Genomic DNA, 12451 nt, shown 5'->3' with positions numbered 1-12451 from the left:
GGAACTCATAGCGGGAATTCTGGATACTGCAGTTTATGTATCTTTGCAAGTTGTCCTCCCGAAGAATATCGAAACTTAATAATGACACCTTCGTTCCTGCTGTCTGCACGATTTATGCATCGCTTTTTACTGTCTAATGAAAGTGTGCTTGGTATGTCAATGATCAGAAACCTGTAGTGTGGCTCGGATGCACTTTAATCCGTGCATCCGAGGCACACCGCATGTTTTTGCAGTATGTTGAAGTTACTTTTAATATTACGAGTTATATCTAAGGCAATAAGGGGACGAGCCCTTAGAAAAGAGGGAGTAGAGCGTTGTGACTGCACCCAGGACCGCGCGAATTCATAATCAAATGAAGGACCCGAAAACAGAATATTTCCCATCTTGAGTGATCTTTCGCAAATAAAAAGGCAATTCACATCTCCAGCTGGAACGTTTCAAACAAATAACATGTACTTTGGCACTTCTAACGATTGAAGTATGCGAAGACATTCTCTCGTCAAAGTAGAACAGCATGGTAAGTAGCCATGGGGTTTGCAAAAATAAATTAGACTGGAGCGTTGTTCTTTGCGCAGATGAGGTTTAGCAACTACTATAGGTATAAAATGGGGCCAAAATCGCGTATTTTTAATAGGATGTATAGGCTAATGACGCGAATGTGTGAGACGTATTCACGGGAATATCTCACTTTGTCTTTTCACGGTAGGCAATCAGTAATTTGCATAGTGATATAGTCGATAATATCACCTGAAAAAATTAACACAGGCTTCGCTCACCCGATGCAAGGAACAGGCTGCACTCGGTTGCTGTCGCGCTCTACCAATGAGTGCCCAGCGTCGCCGCGTTACTTGTCACTTTGTCATCTTTTTTCACTACATGTAAGCTTCACTCGCGGCTGTTCTCGACAAATATCGTAATGTGAGAATCTTTGTTTAGTCACTTTTCGAGGGTTGTGTCTTAAGAAGTTAATACCCATGTTTTTCAAACCATTGATAAAATCGACGTTTCAAGCAGACACAACAAAGTTAAATTCTGGAAATTGTTTAAATCGTCTTTCCACGCTCCCCTCGGCTCCCGTACTGCTTTATGCGAAATAAAAATTGCAGAAAACATTAAATATTTGAAATACTTTATCTATTGTAACACGCTTTTGTCGATTCTCTATAGAAAGGGAAAGTCCAAATGACTATTCTAGAGCTTATAACAACAGCCATTATATTTTCTAACTGGGTAATCGTTTGCTTTATTTAAATATGCCAAGCGTAAAAGAAGTACAGGAAAATTTGTGTTGACATGGTAGGGTTCCTGTGCAGTTTTTGACGCTGAACTTGTGGCAATATAAGTTTGTGTACATCAGAAGTGAGGGTAATTCAAGCAGAAAAGTTCTGCAGAACTACAGAAATTATAATAAACTACAAAGAAGTGTTACTACCAAGAAGTGTGACAGAACTACACAGAAATATGAAGTTGCGAGAATATTTATGATACGGCTCGGCACACTTTCCCACTGGGTGCGATATTGCAAGTACCCGTCCGAGGTTATGTTGTTGTGATGTTATCACCCTGCCGACCAATCTGGATTTTTTTCTATTACCGTAATGGTGGTAACGACAAGAAAGCTTAAGCAGAACAAGCCCGTTTCGTCATTCTGTAAAAATCCGAGCAGCGCGACGGCTATACGCTGCGGTCATTCGAATTTCTTGTCGCGCTTGCACATGTTGATACCATCTAGGGAGAAAAGTGACTACAAGCCAATGAATTAGAACAGCGCCACACGAAGGCGCTGCTTTTCCCGCATTTTTAACTTGACAGTGTTAAAGGCTCCGTTCAAGGAAAATCCGACGTCGGCTGCCGTCCGGCAGCGTTGGTGTTGTGAGAGAGAAATCACGAGAATGGCGCTGACATGGCCGCGCACTAACTGGACATGGCTCCTATTTATTCCTTTTTATTCAGGCTAGACACCAAGGAACAAGCAAGCTCAAGAAAGCAGATCAGGATCAGTGATAACCCTACAGCTGGGATGACAAGCTTGGCTTGAGGTGCACCACGTAATGTCAACTGTTGCACTGACTGCTCCTCGGTCTGATGCCCACGATGCGTTGCTTGGGTACAAGGAGACCAAACCCCGTTTGATACTCGAGAGGAACCTAGAAAGATATTGTAGGAGAAAAATTAAGGCAGGCAGATTTCCTCTAACATAACGCAGGTCAAGTAGGCACTCTGCAGTGACCAGATGTGGCGAAAATGTTTCTTCTGAGTGGCTCAAAGTTCCAGCCTTAAGCCACTTGGGCCGCTAAAAACGCGGAACCCTATTCTCAGACATTTCCACCGCACGTCTAGCTGAATGCATTTTGTGCCTAATTTTTCTGGACATAAATTGTACAATAATAATATTGTTTATGTTGCCTATTGAAATATATTACCATGGGAGGTCCCACCTGCGGTCTTGTACCATGGGACCTCTCGCTGTATATTCTTGTACGTTGTTTGTTTATTCGAAAATAAACTTTCAACTTCAACTTCAATTTCAATCAAGTACATAAGAAAGTTAACTGTCACGCGCAGCGCGGGACCTCGAGACAGCGTGCATAGGTATAACGATGCCTGTAAGTGCCGGTAGGCGGCATGGAACAACAATCTGGGTGCTCCAAAACTGCTTTCTTCTCTGACCAGGTTGGCCGTTATCAGTTCAGTTCAGTCGCTCAGTCGTGTCCGACTCTTCGTGACCCTATGGACCATATATCACGCCACGCTTTCCGGTCTCTCACTATCTTCTGTAATCGATGTGTCACACTTTATTGCGAGCTAAAACCTTCGCTGAAAACCTAGAAGGTGATATATATGTGAAAAATGTCTGATAAACAGCTAAAGAAGCCATATTGAGCGGACAGGAGCCGGTGTTATGAAAGTCAGCCTCCGGTAGATTCCGAAGAACCAAGGGAAGCAGACGCAAATACTTCGAGTGGTCACGACGTCCTCGTTTGCCCTACATCACAATTCCGACAAAGCTGCTTGAAGAGCGGATAGATATGAGTAGTATTCACTGCGACATCGACCTAGAAGTGGCGCTACTATCGCTCCGATAGCAGGGATCGGCAGCCGGCGGCGCTCTGTTTCCGAGTTTACGGCAGGTTTGTTGGCGATGAAAACGTGCCTTATGCAAGAAATTAGCGATTTGCTCTTCACAGTGTTCCTATATTGCGAGAATACAGAAAAATAAATCCGTGGATTTCGCTAATGCAGTAAAAAAAAATGGAAAAAATATGTGCGAATTTTAGAAAAACCAGGCACGCATCCACCCGTCTTTTAGATTTACTGGCATCGCTTTGGACGTTTTTTGCATTGTACGGCGCTTACAGGCCCAATGTTTGGGCCTGAACATGACATATCGCCTTTTCAACAGCGTGCGCATGTTTTATACGAGTGAGACAGGAAAATGTAGTGTCAAGCCCAGGGAGATAAAGGTTCGTGCTCTGACCTGCAGTACTTTAGAATGAATCGAAGCAGCCTGATTTATTATATTGTCACGTACAACAGGGCTAGACGTGACAAACGACGGGACGAAGCTGTACCAGCAGGGAAAGTACCGCGCACACCATGAGAGCCAACTTCGGCGTCCTTTTCTTCCAGGCGCCACCTAAGAACATCAGGGACACCAGGTGGCATTACTGCCCCTCCTAAAAAAGCGAAAGCACAGACAGGGCGCAAGCGATGGGCGATGCAAGTCAGTACTGAAACCGAATATAAAACGGAGGCGGTGCCCTACACAACTAAACGAGTGCATAGTACACTGCACATCACCGCGTGAAATACGGTTTCATGCAGACAACGTGCACCACCTCAGAGCGCGGTTGCCGACGCGAGGTCTGCACAGTAACCACTGGAAGGACTTTGTATGTGACTTCTGTGACACGGCGCAGAACCTCGCAAGGTCCAAAGTAACGCGACATCAGCTTTTCAGACAAGCCGGGCCGGCGCACCAGTGTCCACACCCAAACTTGCTCTCCTGGTTGGTATGTGACGTGTCGATGACGGAGGTTGTAGCGACGCGTATCCTTGCCCTGCTGTTGGTGAATGTGGATGCGGGCAAGTTGACGTGCTTCCTCGGCGCGCTGAGCAAACTGTTCAGCGTCTGGGATGAGAGGGTTATCCGTGCAGCACGGGAGCATGGCATCCAACATGGTCTGAACGTCGCGTCCATAGAGCAGGCGAAATGGCGTAAAACGCGTCGTCTTTTGGATGGCAGTTTTGTAGGAATATGTGACGTACGGGAGAATCTCGTCCCAGGTCTTGTGCTGGGAGTCATGTACATTGCAATCATGTCGGCGATCGTTTTATTGAGTCTCTCCGTGAGGCCATTCGTCTGTGGGTGATAGGCAGTGGTTTTGCGATGGCTCGTGTGACTGAGCTCAAATACGTCGCGCATAAGTTGTGCCGTAAACGCCGTGTCTCGATCGGTGATTACTTGGGACGGCGCGCCATGGCGCAACATGCATTGCTGCATAAAAACCTGGGCGATCTCAGATGACGTGCCACGCTTCACCGCCTTGGTTTCCGCATACCGTGTGAGATATTCGGGCGCGACTATAATCCATTTGTTACCGATCGATTTAAGCGGAAATTGGCCCAGAAGGTCGATGCCGATTTGGTCAAACGGTGTTCGGGGAGGCGCAATAGGTTGGAGCAAACCCACTGGCTTGAGAGGCGGCGCCTTTAGACGTTGGCACTCACGACAGCCTCTGACGTAGCGATGAACGGCGTCAGCAAGTTTAGACCAATAATAGGCTTGACGAACTCGGGCGAGTGTGCGTGCAAAGCCCAAGTGGCCAGAGGTGGGCTCATCATGACAAGCGAGAAGGACATCGGCACGGATGTCGGCTGGCACTACGAGGAGGTACGCTCGGTCAACAGTGCTGGAGTTCTGTTTGAATAGAACGCCATTCCGGAGACAGAAAGCAGACAGGTTCCGAGCAAATTGCCGAGAGATATCAGCAGCGCGACCCTCCAGATGGTCAATGACTGGTCGAAGGTCCGGGTCAGCTTGCTGTCGGGTCATTGTCTGAAGCACTCACAAGTCCAAGAAAACCTCTCTCGTCGTCCGTGCTCTCATCGACTAAACCGACGGGTGCGCGCGACAGCGCGTCAGCATCTTCGTGCTTCTGACCAGATTTATGCACAATGGTGTACTCAAATTCTTGGAGGCGAAGACTCCATCGTGCTAGGCGCCCCGATGGGTCGTGGAGGTTATCCAGCCAGCACAAGGAATGATGATCAGTGGCCGCTTTAAACTGGAGGCCATAGAGGTAAGGCCTAAATTTTTGGTTGCCCACACAACCGCAAGGCATTACTTTTCCGTAGTGTAGTAGCTTGTCTCGGCGCGGTAGAGCGTGTGGCTGGCATACGCTATTACCTTTTCGACGCCAGCTTGGTGTTGAACGAGTACAGCGCCGAGGCCGATATTGCTGGCGTCGGTGTGGACTTCTGTGTCAGCGTCTTCATGAAAGTGCGCAAGAACAGGGCTTGTTTACAGTCGTCTGCGCAGCTCCGCAAAAGCTTCTTGTTGCTCGGCGTCCCACACGAACTGTGTATCATCGCGCCTGAGGCACGTCAGGGGGGCGGCAACTTTGGAAAAATCGGCGATGAAGCGGCGATAGTACGCACAGAGACCCAGGAAGCGTTTCAAACTTTTGTTTGCGGGAACAGGTAATTTGGCGACACGAGAAGTCTTGTCGGAGTCTGGCCTAAAACCTTCGGCATTCACAAGATGACCAAGAAACTTCAACTCTTTGTAGCCAATGTGGCACTTCTCGGGCTTGAGCGTCAAGTCAGCTGACCGGAGGGCAGCTAATACTGCGCGCAGGCGTTCGAGGTGTTCTTCAAAGGTTTCAGAGAACACGACAACGTCGTCGAGATAAACTAAGCAGATTTGCCATTTGAGGCTGGCGAGAACGGTGTCCATCATGCGCTGAAAAGTAGCCGGCGCTGAACATATGCCAAAGGCAGCACTTCGAACTCATACAGTCCATCTGGGGTGACAGAAGCTGTTTTTTCGCGGTCCCGCTCATCGATCTCAATCTGCCAGTACCCGCTCTTCAAGTCAATGGAGGATAAGTACTGATCGCGACGAAGCTTGTCGAGCGAATCGTCGATACGGGGCAGCGGGTAGACGTCTTTTTTAGTGATGGCATTCAACTTTCGATAACCAGCACAGAAGCGAAGGGTCCCATCCTTTTTCTTAACCAGCACGACATGGGATGACCACGGGCTGTTGGATGGTTGTATGACACCATCGCAAAGTATCTCCTCAACTTGTGTCTGAATCGCTTCCCGTTCGGTCGTTGAGATACGGTACGGCTGCTGGCGAATAGGGCGGGCGTCGTCAGGATTAATGATGCGGTGCTTCACGAGAGGCGTTTGCCGTACTTTCGATGAGGACGCAAAACAAGTGCTGTACTCTAGTAGGAGGGCACGTAGGTCACGATTCTGTGTGTCCGAGAGATCCGAACTAATATCAAGACGGTCAAGTGGAGGCTGCACAGTGCTAACAACCCCAAACGTAAAACATTCAGAAACATCCGCTAAGGAGTCAGCAAGGCGATGGCAGTAGCACGAAAAAGATTTCGGGGTTCGTTGGTGAAGTTAGTCACCAGGAGCTCAGACTGGCCGTCGCGGAGGTGGATGAGGCTGCGCGCTCTACAGATGCCACGGGTGAGCAAAAGAGACTGGTTGCCTCCCGCGACCGCATGCCCGTCACGGAGTTCGTCGCAAGTAACAGTCACAAAAACACTGGCGCGTGGCGGAATCGAAACACTCCGAGCGGAAATTAGAAGGGCGGCGCGGCGTTGGTAGTTCTTGGTGTCGGTATCAGCAGCGTTCTCGGTTGAAAATGTCGCTGTGCGCTTCCGGAGATCGATAATCCCCGAGAAAATCAACCCCAAGGATAAGGTGGCGCACCTTTTTGTCTTTGGTCATAGCCGGGTCAGAACGTCGGAAGAGCCGGGTCATGTCCTCCACATACATGGTCACAGTCTCATTCGGCATCTGCATACGAGACTGTAGAACCCTTTCTGCGCGTTCTCGCCAATCCGCGCTGGTATAGGTCTCACGAATGCGTCGGTAGAACTTACGCCATGATGTTAGGGTGTCTTCTCGGTTCTCGTACCAAGTACGAGCGCCATCTTCCAGGCTGAAGACGTTTCGAAGCTTGGCGGCGTCGTCCCACTGATTAAACGAGGCGACCCGTTCAAATTGGATAAGCTAGTCTTTGACGTCTTCGCTCTGACTGTCGTGGAAGGGCGGAAACAGTCGTGGATTTTGCAGGGTGTAGTAGGTTGGAGCTTACATAGCAGGTCGACGGGCGGCTGCAGCGTTGAACTCCAACGGCCCGTGCTAAGGGGGCAGGCCTTGATTACTCCGGCTAGTACGGTGTACAGGGGTGTCGACTGGCACAGGAGTTGGTGTGCGGTGGTGTACAAGACATGTACTGGGATCGAAACCTAGCGCCGACACGAAAATATATCATGGACAACAGGGCTGGACGTGACTAAAACGACGCGACGAAGCTCACCAGCAGGCAAAGTTCCGCGCACACCACGCGAGCCAACGTCGGTGCCCTTTTCTTCCAGGCGCCACCTAAGAACATCAGGGTACCCAGGTGGCAATATTGTACTTGACTCGATGATTAAGCAGGTGAAATGGCGCACTCACAGCGTACTGCCCGGCGGGTTGCCGTAGACTGAGTGGACATCTACTCCGGTTAGACAACCAGGCAGAAGTGTTCCCCAAAAAAAAAGAGATTACGCCGACACTGTACAGAAAATCTCGCAGCAGAGGAAGCTGTCTGTCCACGCGTAGAATGCTGAGTGGACTGAGTTTGGCGAGCTCATGAACGAATGCTTCTTGTGGCCAATGTCGGAGAATCTTCTAGTGTAGCCCTGCACCAATGAACAAACGCTTTCCTGAAACCGAGGAAAGTATAAGGGATTTCTGATGTGTGTAGTGTTGATGAACGGTACATTAGTTGTGGAATGATGTTTTTACAATGCCAATTTAAATCACTGTGTGGGAGAGTTTACACATTTGAGAAAATTTAGTACTATCAGCGATTACCTTTTTGTAACGTTAAAGTGCAAGCTACGAATCAGTCGCTGCGAGGAAGTTGTAAAAAACTGCTCATGGTCGCTGTCAAGTTCTGGCAAGGAATTTTGAAGCCTGAATGTTTCTTTATTATAGTAAGTATTGTTGAGCAGTGACTTCTGTCGTTTACTTCCAAAGCAGGCGCCGGATATAAAACTATCCTGAAAGAAATGGAGTTCAAAGCAAAAAGAAAGTACTCAGACAACTCTATCGTGTAAAGCCATCATGGCTATGCGCAAAAAGGACAACACAAAAAACAGAAGCAACGGTGTTGTCCTTTTTGCGCATAGCCATGATGGCTTTAATGATCCTAGCCAACTAGCCCGACAACAACTCTTGTTGAACTCTATCGTGGATACAGAAGGCACTGAGTGGCTTGTTCAAACTGCATTTTGCTATGCAGCAGACTGCGCTCGCATGTTTCTGTTGTTGCGGTATTCCAAAACAAAAATGGAAATATACAATTTTTGAGCGTTTTGATTAAGCTGTATTGACGGCAGCAACCTCTTTTGCTTTGACACGGCGCCTAACGACAGCAGCGCTTCGTATGAGACATCGCTTGTCAAAGAATCGCAAGCGCCGAAGACCGCGACTGATGATATGTCCTTTCCAGCGTGACATACTCGATATGGACAATTATCTTTTTAATTGAAGTGTAATAGCCTGTTCATATTTGTTTTGCAAGGGGCAGACAAGTAATCAAATGCGCACAGCAGCCGCAAAAAATCAGCAAAAAGTACTCTTGTACACGCCGCATGCATGCACGTAATCGCTGCGGGCTGGCACGCGACGCGAACACGCATCCACACTGGGTATGGTTCGCCGCTATGCCGCTAAGTGGCGACTCTTCTCGAGCTCGAGGCCAATAAGAGAAGTGTGGTGAAATCAGGCCCCACGAAGTCATAGGAGAGAATACTTTTTTGGAGCATGCGCTATGTATTGGACTCCAGTGAACAGGTTATAATGTTTCGTGCATTACGACATGCGGAATGTTCAAATTCAATTTTCAAATACACTCGCGAGTCCTGCTAATTTCTCAAACCAGACCACGTATTTTATGTGGACAACTTGTCGTTCGTTGTCTGCTATCTTATAGACATCTACTTCGTTTCAATGTTTTAAAAATAAATTGATAACAAGAATAACATTCCCTTTTTATACCCCGTAAAGCACTGGAGTCACTTAGTGATATCGTGGTATTGCCGATATGATCGTCGTTTTGCTCCCACCTAGGAAGACATGGGGAGACGAACGAAATTAAGCACATGCATAGACAGTTTTTTATTTGAAGTGTTCTCTGCTCGCTGAGCCACTATCTCGGATTCATTCACGTTGTTATTAAAAGTGGAGCAATGGGGTTCGGGTTCCGCCAGGAGAACAGTTGAGCAGAGGGCGCTGCAACGTTAGAATGTGGTCCTGTTCGCGTACTGGTAGTTTCGTCCGTTTCCCCACCTGTGGTCCTTGATAGTAAGCGGAACGACCGTCTTATCGGAGAGGTCGTGATATTAGTAAACATTTATCAAGCTCCAAGCTGCAGAAGACACTATCCCCATTTTTGTACGGGTGAATTAGGTCGGATTATGTACGGCTTGTTCGTCATTTTAGACTCTGACCGTGTTGCCGCGAAGGTCGGATCCGAAGGTTAGCGAAAAAGTGTGCAAGTGTCTGATGAGAATCGACTCAGGAGTGTGTGGGATGCTTCGTTGCGCCAATAATTCAATGCTTGCTGACCACGAACGTCTCCGTAACGCTATTGGAGAGCTCCATATACTAGTTGCTGCTGTCGCGCCTCGGCGCCACTGTGCAATAAAGGGTGAAGCTTTAACGAAGGGCATCGTTCGAGAAGTTGGGCGCCATTGCGACTGAGAAGAATGTCCTTCAGTTGTTCACTTCACAGCAAAATTCGAAGTATACTATAGTTTTGTGCTTTCGGGCACATGTGCGTGAGAGAATGTCGAGGATGTTCTGCTTGTCGCCGCGTCAATAGGGCTAGAGGCGCCGCCGCAAAAATTCTCGCTGCTTTTTCCCTCTAATGAAACGGATGTGGTCAGGGAAATGAAGCCGGCATTAGCGGGGAAAGAAACAAGTGTCCTCACCCTGGAATATGGGTGCATTTCTAAAGAGCAAATAATGCTTTCAAATCAAATAGCATACGCGTAGCTCCTTCCGCGACGAAGGGGGTCGCCATCGAATTAAGAAGGTTGAGCGAATAAAAATATCGACGCAATGTAGTACAAGCCGCACTGATAGGAAGTGGACAGTTGCCGCCGGGCGCTCGTACAACTGGCGAAAATTCGCGTGACTCGGTCATCCGAACATTGTTGAAAACAGTCGGCAGTTGTAGAAGTCTCTTGCGAAACACGTTTCAGGCCGTTTTAATTACTGAAAGTGGTCACTGAACATATTGCTGCATAAAACGTATTAATTTTAAGTATTGGTCACTATGCTCAAAGTAGATACATTCAGCAGGGAGCTTCAGTCGCTCGTGGCCTCTGAGTGTTTCCAGGAGGTGCGGTCGCATTTAGCGACGCAGCGGATGAAGGACATGTAATGTTAAGAGAGCTCGACATGCATTTTAAGCCATGCAAACAGCAATGCCTTTTTTTGTGCACTACCAACTGTTGCATCGGCGCATTCCTGGCAAAATACTGCGTACACTCGCGAAGTGAAAAATGATGTGCTATTATTCTTAATCACTGGCTTCGCGTATTGATGAAATATTTGCGAAACAGGCGGGAGAAAAAAAGCTTGCAGTAAAGACCGAAATCAACGGCATGGGAGCCGCGAGTGTTGGTCATTTGTTGGCGTGGGCTGTGGGGCACCGCGCTGGAGTGCGGGCCTGGGCCCGACTTATGCCTCACTTTTCTGATCTCGATGACGTGCTGGCACTGATGACGCTGTACGTTGACATTTTCGCGCCACTGACCATCAGCATAGTACAAAAGAGGCAAAGACAGTGCATGAAATGTGTTTGCTGACGATCTACTAACCGATATCGGCCGACGAATATCAGTGAACACGCCTTTAGCGTATCATTACCTATGTGTTTAACACGGACTGCGGTGGCATTCTGGCTTGCGTAGTTAAAGTTTTGCAGTCGCAGAGAACAGAGTGCAGGCAGGAGACAAGTAAACAGCGTTGCGCTGCGTGTGATGGACGATAAGTGTGCCCTGCAGCGGAATACATAACTTTCACCATCATCATCATCAGCCTGATTATACTCAGTGCAGGGCGAAGGCCTCTCCCATATTTCTTCAATTAACCCGGTACTGTGCTAGCTGCATCCACTTGACCCCCGCGAACTTCTTTACCTCATTCGCCCACCTAACTTTCTGTCGCCCCCTGCTACGCTTTCCTTCCCTTGGAACCCAGTTTGTCATGGTCATGTCCTGGCCATGCCCATTTCTTCTTCACATTTCATTCACAGTAGGTTTTATGCTGCGCAATTAGTTTCACGCATGACGTCTGCTCCGGTGAGGCATTCGTACAGCTTTAGCGTTCTCCTCGTCCCTCTCCCCCCCCCCCCCCCCCCCTTAATGGAGGGCCCATTCTGACATAACGAACACGACGATCTCGAGATTGTTCGAACATTTAGGCGCAAATGCAAGACGAAATATTATGGTGGCTGGTAGCTTCGGCGGCAATTCTTTGCCCTCCTGTGGACAGCTCCGCCTATAGCGGCCAGTGCTGACCCTTATCTAACTGTGGCGTGACATTGTAGAAGGAGTCTTGAAGAACTCTGGTAACATAAAAAACATGTCCAGGCTTTCGGGCAGTGTTTAGAAAATCTTGGATATTTTAAAGGCCACCTGTAGAGCACCAAAACTCGACAGATGGGTAAAAGCGTCAACACGCTTCGCCCGCTAGCGACCGTTCCTCCAGGAGAGTAGGGAAAGGGCGCCAGCGGCACGAATGCGCCGCGGCGGCAGACAGGAAACATCCCTAGAGCGCAGGCCATGCAAAGCGTGCACTACCATCACCCTTGAGTCCGGCCGTGGTTATACAAATTTCAATAAACACCCCCGCGCGTTTCTGGCTATCCTATCAACTGGTGTGTTCAGACGTTTCTGTATCCATTCACTCGCTGTGACTGCTTGTCCGCGATGTGAAGAATTACCTACCAAAACTTTTTCTTTTACAGAAACCTGACGTTTTGGAGCCTGTCCGAATCCTGCCTCAGGGGCGGCACCAGGGTTTCAAAGGTGAGGTCTCTTGATAAGAGTGCTAAAGCGGTAGGCCGTCTAAAGCTTCTATTGAGTTATTGTGTCGGCACGTGCTGTGATGCTCGCTTGCGTCTTTGTTAAGTGGCCAGCGA

The sequence above is a fragment of the Amblyomma maculatum genome, chromosome 2, assembly GCF_055883805.1.
Source record: "Amblyomma maculatum isolate TAMU_Amacu chromosome 2, ASM5588380v1, whole genome shotgun sequence".
In the NCBI taxonomy this organism is placed as follows: Eukaryota; Metazoa; Arthropoda; class Arachnida; order Ixodida; family Ixodidae; genus Amblyomma; species Amblyomma maculatum.
This window is presented reverse-complemented; position numbering follows the sequence as displayed.